The sequence below is a fragment of the Symsagittifera roscoffensis genome, unplaced genomic scaffold, assembly GCF_963678635.1.
Source record: "Symsagittifera roscoffensis unplaced genomic scaffold, txSymRosc1.1 SCAFFOLD_189, whole genome shotgun sequence".
NCBI lineage: Eukaryota > Metazoa > Xenacoelomorpha > Acoela > Convolutidae > Symsagittifera > Symsagittifera roscoffensis.
In genome coordinates this window covers 47,205-59,005 of record NW_026971308.1, presented here as the reverse complement: position 1 = coordinate 59,005, position 11,801 = coordinate 47,205, and positions in this window count along the sequence as shown.

Genomic DNA, 11,801 nt, shown 5'->3' with positions numbered 1-11,801 from the left:
TGTATTTCTTCGTTCTGGCGATCTTCCTCTATAACTTGAGTTATGTGGTGATTGGTTTCTTGTATAACTTGTATTGTTCGGGAGTGGTTTTCCTGAACTATTGTTGCTGTATACATTTTTGTTCGGTAGATTTTGATCTTTTTTCATGTATTGGTAGAATGATTTATTTGGTTCTTTATATTTTTGAGGTTTATTTTGATTATCTTGCTGTTTTTGTCTACATTCAGATATACTATGTCCGTATCGTCGGCAATAATTACACCATTTTTTGAAGGATGGTTTGCCTTTAAAGTTTGGGTGTTTTTCGTAAATATTGAGTATTTCAGTGATTTTTTCAACGAGGTCTGTATCTGATTCCTGTATATTGTTTATATTTGTGGAAGCTGTTTCAATTCTGTTAACGTATTGTAATTTCAGATTTTCCGTTTCTTCAAGTTTCATTGTGATTTCTGCTTGTTCTAGTTTGTCTACGAGTTTTCGAAAATCTAAATCGGGTTCTCGAATTGAAGAAGGATGGGATGCTCTCTTTTTTATTGCTATTTTCCTTAATTGTGGTGTTAAGGTCATCATTAAGATTTCTGTCATCTTTGTGTTTTTATAGTCATGTGTATTTAATGAATATGCTTTTCGAACTAGTGTTTCGATTCGTACTGCTAATTGCTTGATGGGTTCGTTTGGTAATCTGCGAATTTCATTACATAAAACTCTTTGTTGTTGTTTGTTTCTTTCGGAGTCAAACATTTTTGAAAATTCTTGTGTAAACCTTTTCCAATTTGATTTTATTTCTAGAGGCAATACTGAAAACCATTTTTGGGCTGCGCCATCTAAAGTTGTTTGTATCAACGCTGTGCGTCGATGTATCCAGTTTTGATGTAGTGGCGTATTAATTGGTTCAGGTCCTATATTTAAAATCAAATTTGCTGTTACTGCATTTAAATAGTCTTCTACAGAATATTCAGGGTCTGTTCCTGTGAATACCATTAAAGGTTTATTTGATGTTATTGATGATCCACCCATAAGGTATGGATTCATTGTCATTTGTAATGATTCTGCTGCATTTGGCATTTGAGAAAAATTTGAAAGTTGATTTCTTGTTATTTCGTGTTGTTGAAGATAATATGGGAGTGGTATTTCATTTTGCATTTGTGTCGGTTGATACGAGTGTGTGATCATTGGGTTTTGTTGCTGAATTGGTTGAAAATATTTTGTATTAATTGGGTTTTGTATCTGAATTGGTTTTTGATTTTGTGTATCTATCGGTTGTGGAGAAAAAATTCTATGATTTGTATGTGGTTTCTGTACTCCTTGTCCACGATACTCTTGATTATATGGTGCAAATATATCTGGTTGTAAAAAATCATCATCTGAGGATAAGTAATCCATTTGATAAGATGTTTGTTTTTTATTTTTATTTTGTTGAAAAAATGGATAATTTTCACTACGATCCTGTGGAGGATGTAAATTTGTTTGGAAATTTACTGAATTAGTTTGTGCCATTGGGTTATCCCAATTTCGAGATCTTGTATAATTACTAAAATTTCTTCGTGGTTGATGATTTGTTTTTGATGGATGTGTGTAATTATAATTATGGTCTGCAAAATTGTTTCTAGTGAACGTTTTGCGTGTTTTTGGCGGTATTGTCATGGGTCTGTATGTTTGGTAATCCATGTGTGAATATTTTGGGGCAACCGAAGGTTTAACGGTTGATTGTAAGGTTACCTGTGTTTGTGAAGGATTTGTATTTCTTGGTGTTGTCAAGTTTGGACGTATTGGTGAAATACTTTGTTGTGTAGTTGTTGTGTGTACGATTTCTTCATTTATGAAGTGTGATGGTGTCTGGATATCTTGTTGAGTAAGATTCCTAGTTCCATTGAGGTTTTCATTGTGTATGACTGTGGAGTTTAAACTATTATTTTGCATATCAGGTAAAAATGTATTATAGTTTAATGGTGTTGCATCAATGGTTAATGGTGTTACTTTTACGTAATCTCTTACATAAGATATTGTACTTATTGCTTGACTGGAGATTGATTGTGGGATATTTATGAATGCATAATGAGACCATTCGGGGTCCCAAACATAGTCTGATTGTTCTGTGATGGCAGTATCATCGTTTGAGTTTTGAGGTCTAAAATCTTTTCTTGCATGTGAAATTAAATCTATATTATCTGTGAAATAATCTATTATAAACTATGCCAAGATTTTTTGCAAGTCGTGTTTTGTATGTTGTGAAACTTCATCTTTCGTGAAATTTTCTTTAATGATATTTAGAAAACTAGAGAGTAGTGTGATTTCATGTCGTACTCTTATATGTTTCGATGTTTCTGTCGGTGAGACATTTGGGAGTGGGATTTCGTTTTCTAATATCGAGATATAACTATATATTATTGCAAAAACTTCATTGGTGAATATGGAGTTTGCTCTTTGTGAGTTATGATATTGTATGCTTTTTACATATTCTGAGAATACTTTTGAAAATTCTAAATCAAGGTCGTCTGTTTGAATTACATATTTGCTGTGATTCGAGTTTGGTGAGGTGAATTCTATGGTGTAAATTCCGTAGTGTTGTGTTAGGTTACATATATCTTTTAGATAGTGATCGATAATTTGTCTTTTGATTTTTACATCTGGGAACTCTGTTTTACATGGACTGATTCCGGGTTCAAACAAATTTAAGAGTAAATTTTTGCAAAGTATATGCTGTCCTCTATCAGTGGTTGCATCTACTATAAAGGGGAAGATATCATCATCATCTGGACTTTCTTCACCTGGGGTGTGCGTTGAGCTCATTTTTTCGTTCGATGACTGTTAATATGTAATTATCAATGTGTCTAATTGGTTGATTCCAATTGTATAAATGTACTGGTTTGTGTTTATACTGCTTTTTTATTCTTCTTTTTCCTCTTTTTGATGAATTTGAAGTTGTTTCTGAGTCAGAGAAATATAATTGATCGTGAATTGGGCAATTTTTATCTATTGATTCTTTTAGTTTATAAAGTTCGTCTAAACTGTTGGTTTCTGATTCTGAAAATGCGTTTCGATTTTTTGAAAATCTTTTTCGTGTTATTTGTTTTTGTTTAGTTATTATTTTTCTCTTTAGTGTTTGTCGTTTTGTTCGAATGTATCCAACTGTTTGTGTATGAGGTGTGATTACAAGGTCGTATTTTTTGTTATCTATTTCACAATTGTGTAAAACGATTGTTTGTTTATTTCCTAGATTTTTAAATGACATAAGGTTTAGGATGACGGGTGCAAAAGGTTGTTAAATGATTTCTATTTGCTTAAACTGTTAGTCCTTACGATTTTTTGGTTAGCTTAACCTGGGTCTATTTGTTCAGGGTTGGAGAGAAAAGTATATCTAGTCCGAAGAATGATTTTTAACTTTCTCGTGGCTAGTATAAGCTAAGGTGTTAACTTACTTAATCTTACTTAGGGGTAGTGATTGTGTTCAAGGGTTGGAGAATAGTAAATCGATCCACAAGGTTCAGGTATAATTAGAACGCGAGTAGTTCGTTAGATACTATTTTAAACTTACTAAGTCTAAGAATTATCCTGGGTCTGGTAAGAGGGGGGATCAAGTGAAGGATGAATAACCGAAGTTCTTCACTGTTTATCTTAATTTGAATGATTAGTTTTGTTTTTTGTAAAAATTTCTATTAGTCCTGGGTTTTTAGAAAGGGTTGGATAGTGAATCGACGTTTGAGGTCATTAGACACTAGTTAAGTGGGTGGGGGAGAACAAAGTTGTTCTTTTTTGATCCAAGGATAGGCCTTGATGATCAAGTTTTAAATTTAATTAAATAGAAAATGATTTAAGATCCAAGGATAAGCCTTGATGATCTGATTTTAAATTTAAGTGAATTTAAGTTTTAAAATGATTTAAATTTGTGTAAGGAAAAGATTTAGTGTTTTTATGATATTAGTGAGCTTATGAATGCTGTTATGTTTAGGTGATGAAGCTGGAACAACAGGATGATTTATGATTACTAACCATTTATTGTCATGCTACTAATTTTTATTTTGATTTTTCAATAAATATTTTTCAAACATGTTTTGTATATTACTGCAGAATTTTAGGAAAACGATCTGAGATCTTTTTATCAATCGTTATTGTATATTAATAATTTTGTTTAGCGCCTGAAATGATTTTGAAGATTGACTTCAAAATTTTATGTTTGTAAATGAAAATCTAAATTCATTGCTAGTAGTATTCTAAATACAAAAGTTTGTGTTGGCTTTTGCCGAACTATCATATAACTATAGGGTAAGTTTCTACTTTGTCGTATGTCGTCTCTGGTTCGAGGTCTTCTTCCAATTCCGAATAGTTCTGTTATCGTTCGGAATATTGGTTCTGATCTATTGAGTCGTAGAGACATTTCGATTAAATTATCGTCGTATAACATTTTGTTAATGTTTTGTCTAATTTCTAATCTATTATTGGTTAATTCTAAGCTATTAAGGTCTTGTTCGAGACTTATGGTCGCACCAGATGAGTTAGGACCGAAGTGTAACTCATAGAGTAATTTCGGATAGGGTACACCGTCTGCTCGTCACGCTATCTTATTTTCGGCCGGATAGATTCGTGCAACTTCTTAGTCTAATACCGATCCTAATCTTACTCTTATACTATCTAGTCTCAGGTTGTTTAACTAGTCTCTGCTAGGCTCAATAGATCTAGGGTATACTGGTTTATTGCGGCTGCTGAAGTACTCGGGAGAGTCCAACTAACTTCTAAGTTAAATTCAAATCTCTCTGGTGCTGAAATTACAAGTAATTTCAGCACTTACAAGTAAGTGGATTGTTAGTTAGATGGATCATGATTGGTTAATATTAAATACTTTACATTGGTAAAATATCTAATTTATCCAATCATAAAATGTAGTTTAGATCAGGTTCCAACTAGTTGACTATGATGGATTACATTAGATTTTTGAATTTTCAAAAAATCGATTGAAACGCCGAAAAATCCGGTCTCAATGTTAACTGGGTCATGAAAATCTTTTTTTTTGTTGCCAATGATATTAGATTTTTTCCCATAAACTCATGATTTCCATTTTGCGCCAAGCAATCGATTTTAATCTTTTGTTATCTATAATTTTTAGAGGAAATAAATTGATGATAATTGATTTAAATTCCATCATAATGGATTATTATGGATTATAGTCTCTATGAATTTTTTTTCAGTTTTTCTGCAAAATTTACAGTTTTTTCTGCACTACTCGAGTTCTAAACCTATTCCTAGTCAAATTTTGCAAAAACATATCCCTCACTTTTTAAACACAGGTGTCCACAGTTTGAATTCTCACAAACTGATACCCATTACCCCACATTTATCCGCACACCTGGGCGTAACAATCTGTAGGTTGGAGCGGGTTTGTTTAATATGTGTGCCCCTTGTGGGTGGTAGGGGGCGGTGATTTAGGATAGTTTTCACGTACTTCTTGCAACAAAAAATTATAAAAGGGGGAGGGATGGTAAGTGAAGGAAAAATGATTGTTGGTGTGAGTATTTACGGGGATGTGGCGCGACCCTCAAAGTCTGGATATGAATCTGGGTACTCGACCTGGGTTATAACAAAAAAGAAATCTCGTAGCATTGATAGCAAACCACCGTTTGAAAATTGTTCACGCACAGGCTTATAGCCGACTGATGAGGCTCTCCGAATGTTTAGCCGATGTTCTACCTCTCCGTAATTTTTGATAGTGGATTGATTAAAGTTCTCAATATTGGATAAGAGAGGTCTTTTACAGAAATTAGTCGCTTCTCTTATTATGAGAACCTTCTAAATTTCTGCTGAAAAAACACTTTGAATATCTTTATCATTTCCTTATCGAGGAAGTTCCTTATCGACTTCATTTAAAGTGAAACGAATAACAAAAACTTTCAAAATACCAATAAAACCATCTTAAAAACACAAATTATCGAAAAATTGGAAAAAAGCGCAGTTTAAATACTAAAATACTTTTAAATTGAAAAACTCTTCTTTTATTTTGCTTTCACTCATAATTATTTTCATTTCTTATTTGCTCTGCATCTTTTTGCTGCAATTTACCACGATATTAATTAAAAATTACAACAATTCTACCTCGATTCTCTCCACTAATTTTTTTGCTCAATGATTATAAGTTTCAACTTTTTTAGGCTCTCATCTCTGTATCTTTCTGATATCTGTAAATTTCCAAACAAAAAACTCACCAAATAATCCTCAACTGAAACGAACAACAAAATTTTCTTGAAAAACAAATTAAGACATCATGAAAGACCCTGATAATAGCACAATTGAATGAAATAACACAGCGCATATTAACTACATTTGAAGTACTTCATTAATTTTGGAATTGTAAAATTACTCATTTTTTTCTCTATAAATTTTTTTTTTATTTTTTCTTTCCCCCTGCAATTTTTACCGGCAGTTTACGACGATTCTACTTGAAATTCACAACGGTCCTACCACGATTCTCTCCACAATTTTTTTTGCTCCGATCAAATAATAATTTTTCTTTCAGTTCTCATCCGTGTTTCTGTCTGATATCTGTATATGACTAAAAAGACAAAAACAAATTTATCACAAATGATTGAAAACTAAAAAAGTTAAAATTGAGGAATTCTACAAGCTTAAAAAAATCAACATAGCACAAAATTTATTCCGAAATTTATGTGCAAAAAGAAGACTGCAGGAAAACTATGGATTTCATCAAAAACTACAAAGGAACTAGACAAAAGAAGAAATGTGTGAGACAACCACCACAACATCTCTTTTTTCAACCGACAGTTTACCATCAAACAAGGTCCGTGAGTTCGAGCCTCTCAATCTTTCTGATGATACCCAAAAATTAATTATAGGCACTAGCATAACAGCATGCAACATTTTTAGGTTATTACCAACTGATAGTACTTTATGCAGCGGAAGTACAACCGCAGAAAAATTTGAACAACAAAAACGCATATGCGTTATCATCAAAAATGGAACAAATACGGTGGTGAGAGGAAATGTTCTATTAAAGATGATTTTTAAATCAAACCACAGAGCTTGTAAATTTTAAACGGACTGAACCAGAACTGAGAATTTTGACAAAAATCCCAACAACTTTACAGAACAATGATGCAATTATTTTCATTGAAAAATTTAATGAAGCTTTATATGAAAAAAATAGCATGAATATTTTGTGAAAAATTAGCATGAAAGTTTTGTTTTCTGTTAATTTTTAAGATAAGAAAATGAGAATTAAAGTTTTCTCTTTTGGGATATTAATTTACATTTTAATGACAAAAAAAAATTATTTTCATTTCTTATGAAATGGCTTTAGGTTTTGTATTTGTCATTATTTGACAGTATCATTTCAATCGACGTCCTTACAATCTTTATCAATGTTTGAAATCCAATTAAACAACTCGGTTTTATAGTTAAATGAGGGGCTCAGTTTCAATTATTAGGACATATATAGTGGATTCAATGTGTTTTTTTTTTCATCTTGTCCTTAATAAATGTGTATTTGCTCTTGCTGAAAGTCTAAAATCAGTCTTATCTCCAAAAAAACACTCAATTTGATGAATGTTGTGTTTTATACGTTTTTTCAGGTAAAAACACCGTCCTTTATAGTCCCATCGGCTGCCGCGTCAAAATATATAACAGCAAGTGCTCTAGCCTTTGGCTTTAAAACAAATCACAAGATCATTTTAGTACCCAGCTTGATCAGATTATCAGGAGATATACATACTAATCCTTGACCATGGTGTGACTATAACCAATTACGCAAAAAGTTACACTGTTATTGGAAAAACTCGAAATTCGAAACTTGTACGCTCAAACTGACAAAGTCTTTACAAGAAAACAAAAACGACTAAAAAAATTAACCAGAACACTAAGCATTGATTCATTTTATGGTTTCAGTTAAACTTGGTTCAATAAAAAAATAACATATCATAGGCTCCAGATATCAAAAAACTGTCACATCTAGACGCGATAGGGTCATATCAACCTGTAAATAAAAAAGGAGATGGGATGTTAATAATACCTAAAAAATTGAATCCAGATTAGAGACCTGATTCAACTATATTTGGTGAAAAGAATGCTTCTTTTAGGTGACATTTTTATTCTATTTTTTTTAATGTAGAGTTGGAAAAGAGTCTTTGAAAATAATTTCAGTGCCAAATGATCATGAAGTTGATATCAAAACTTTTCCGCCGCATCCAAGGAACTTAATTAACTATATAATCAGTGATAGCTCCGACTTTGATACATCAAATTATCTTTATGACTCTTAAACCCTCCGAAATTGATAATTTTTCCGATAAGAATTCAACCTTTTAATCGTACAATCTATGCTTAAAAAATTCACAGAATTTTTTTGGGATCGAATTAAAATAATTTGATTTAAAAATTTTTTAATTGAGAACTTACGCCACGGAAAAACGTTCCAAATTCTCATTGAAAATGTAATTCATTGTAATAAAGCTTGTGCGCCACCAAAAACAGCTTTCAATAGAAATGATTAACCAAAAATTCAATTAGATGTAGACTCGTATATAAAAAATTAATCAAAAGACGAAAAACATGATCAACAGCACCGGAAAATTTGCAAGGATACAAGAAACTCATCAAATTTTCACACTTAGGAAATTTTTTTCAAAATAACACTAATATTACTAATTCTAGAACACCTAATACTTATAAAAAATTTAAAAAAAGTCGGCGCATCTAATTTAAGTGTTTAGATTCATTATATCATTAGATTGCAAAACGAACTAAGAAACCTCAACAGTTAAAAACAGTGCAAATGGTATACACTCCATATTTTTTCTTCAAAAATATAATCAGTTTGGGAGGTTTCCGGTCAATCGGTGAATTGAAAAAGCACTCATCAAAAAAGCACCAGTATAAAAAAGGATGACCCGGTAGAACCACTACAATATGAACCACTATTCAGTCACCAGAACAATGTCTAAAACTTTCAGAAAACTTTTCTAAAAGCCAATGAACGAGTCCCTTGTGAAAGAAGATCGTATAAGTAAAAGTCATTTCTCTTTCCGAGAATCAAATCCAACAATAAATGCACTACTATACTGTACTGAATCATTTCAACAATCGGTTCAGAATAACAAAATTTTTGCTGCCTCTCTTTTTGATATCTCATTGGAGTTTAACTCCATCAACCAGCTTTTTCTAAAGAGCAAACTTCGAAACAAGTTGTTCTTAAAAATTCATATGAGCTGATTGAAATTTTTATGAGCAAAAGACAGCAAAAAACAATAGTTAGATAAAGTGAATCAGATTGGATTAACCTAAATCAAAGCCTTCCACAAATTACGGTCCTTGGACCACTCATTCTTAATTTTTAGACAAAAAAAACTGAACCAGATTTACCAAAAAGTTGCAGAGTCCTTCAATACACTGATGATACAAGGCTTCAAAGATGTTCCAAAATATATTAAATTCAACTGAATGCCAAAAAACCAAGTTCATTATATTCAGTTAATAATATAAAAATTAAAAAGATTAACAAAAGTTTCAATGAATCGAAAAAAGATGAAATAAAGAAAAGTTGTATTCGATCAAACATTAAATTTTCAACAGGAAACTACAACTTCATTCAATTGAATCAGAAATTATTTACATCTTACGTCTGCAAACCCACTGAACTTGGCTGTGGAAACTAGCTGCAACCGTCTTAAAAACGATTATTCTACAGACTTGAAAAAATCGTAAATATTATGCCTAAAAGGTTTTTCCTTAATTGGATTTTCCTTAATTAAAACTCAAAATTTTATTATCAACCTGTATCAATTTAAATTTCCAAATTAATCAATTAGGTGAGCATTACTGAGCAAAAGAACTCATCTTCACACAGCAACTCATTAGCAAGTTTTTTGATTTTTTTTTATCAGTGCTCTATCAATTTGGAACCATATACTAGAATATAAAGTAGTTACAAACGCTCTAACTTATAAAACAATTAAATTCAGACTTTGGATGTTTTTTTTTCGTAAAATATACCTTGAAGATGAAACTGTGGTAGCCTATGGAATCATTGGATGGATTTAATTGAAATTTACTTGACTGGCAATGTTTTGCTTATTGTCGTGTTTTAGTCCTCTGATTTTCTTCATTTTTGATATATCGGTTTATCAAGAAAGACAGTATTCCTAAAGTTTGTTAGAATGAGATTTTTGTCACTTTAAAGTTGATTATACTTTAAGACACGTTTCATTGCCTGCATGGTTCATTGATACCTGTGAAGAACTCGGAGGGACTTTGACAGTGTTGTTTGTTTGTCTTGTTATAATTCATCCGAATTTTCCTTCTGTTGGCTGAATCTTTCCAATATCGTCACAGTGAACAGAATCAATAGAATCAATTTAGCCTTGAACGAAATTGAAGAGGAGCATATATCAGGATAGATTACCGAACCATTGTGTGGTAAAATATTCAATTTTTTTCGTTTGGGATGTCAGGTTGGGTTTTTCTCATTTTACAAAAAAAAAGAAACCGTACATAAGTCTTGTACAACGAAAAAATGTAACTGATTGAACCACTTTTGAGTAGAATCTTTGAAGGTCTCGTTCCAGAAGGTTACCCAAGAACTGAGTTTTCATGGGTTCAAACGCAACATCATGTTCAGAAATAATGATTGGATCTGCAATCGTGACTTTGAGCCTAAAACAAAAGTTAAGAACGCTTCTAAAAAGTTACACAGGCCAACCTCCCGGAGGTAAAAGGCGAGGAGAAAACGAAAGGGTATTTCTACTGGCGGAACAATTGGATCAAAAGTGGAACAGAAACCAAATTGATTATAGTTTTCTTACAACTCAATTTAAAAAAATTACTATAAATCATTGAGGATTGTTTTGTTAGGTTGATTGATTTACTAATCATATAGATGATATAGTTTTTTTTACAACGACGACAATTCGGAGTGGAATTGAAGTGATTAGTTGGGTTAATGGGTCATATGAGGTTACCCAATGCGCAATTCACTCCAGATATGGAAGTCTGAAAAACACATATTTTTTTGGTTAACTTCAACGCAAGTTTTTTCTCTTTTTTTTGTAGTCTAGATTGGTAGAGATATATTAAACATCTCATCACGATATTTTCACAAACTCATTCATTTCTCTATGAAGTGATTAAAATATCAACTGCAAACTAATTTTGACCAGGCTTCACTCGACATGCATTGTGCCTTTTTTGATAGCCTCTCGAGAAATGATGTAAGTCTTCTACAGGAAAACTTTCGTTATTTGTACATTCTCGAAAAAATCGATACATTGTTTATTCCTGCAAAAAGAGTAACCAGCAAATAGAAACACGGCCAAAAATTGTTCAACATGAAGTTAGATCAGAAAAAAAGTATCACAAAAAATAATTAAAAAATTTAGAAAGAATTTAATGTTTATCGCTGCGCTGAAAAAATTGACGGCTTTTTCATATTCTCACAAAATCTTCATCCCTGAAAACTTCATTTTGATTTTTTGATACCCAAACAAGATATTATCTTTTTAAAATAGCTCCCAGGGTTGACTTCTGACTAAAACGAACTATCATACAATTCAACACAAAAAACGCTTGTCATATAATTCCATATATGGATTTCATGAAAAAAATGAATGTCATGCAAATCCTGTCTATGAAGATTGTATGATTAACATTTTTTGTCATTCTTTTTCAAGAATTTCTTTTGGTCATTAAAATTATAAATTGTTTTTGAAAAAAAAAGGTTTATCATTCGATTTCTGACGCAAAAAATTACGAGGTAACCGCAATAGAAAAAACACCTTTTCTACAATAAAATTTTCCCCCTAATT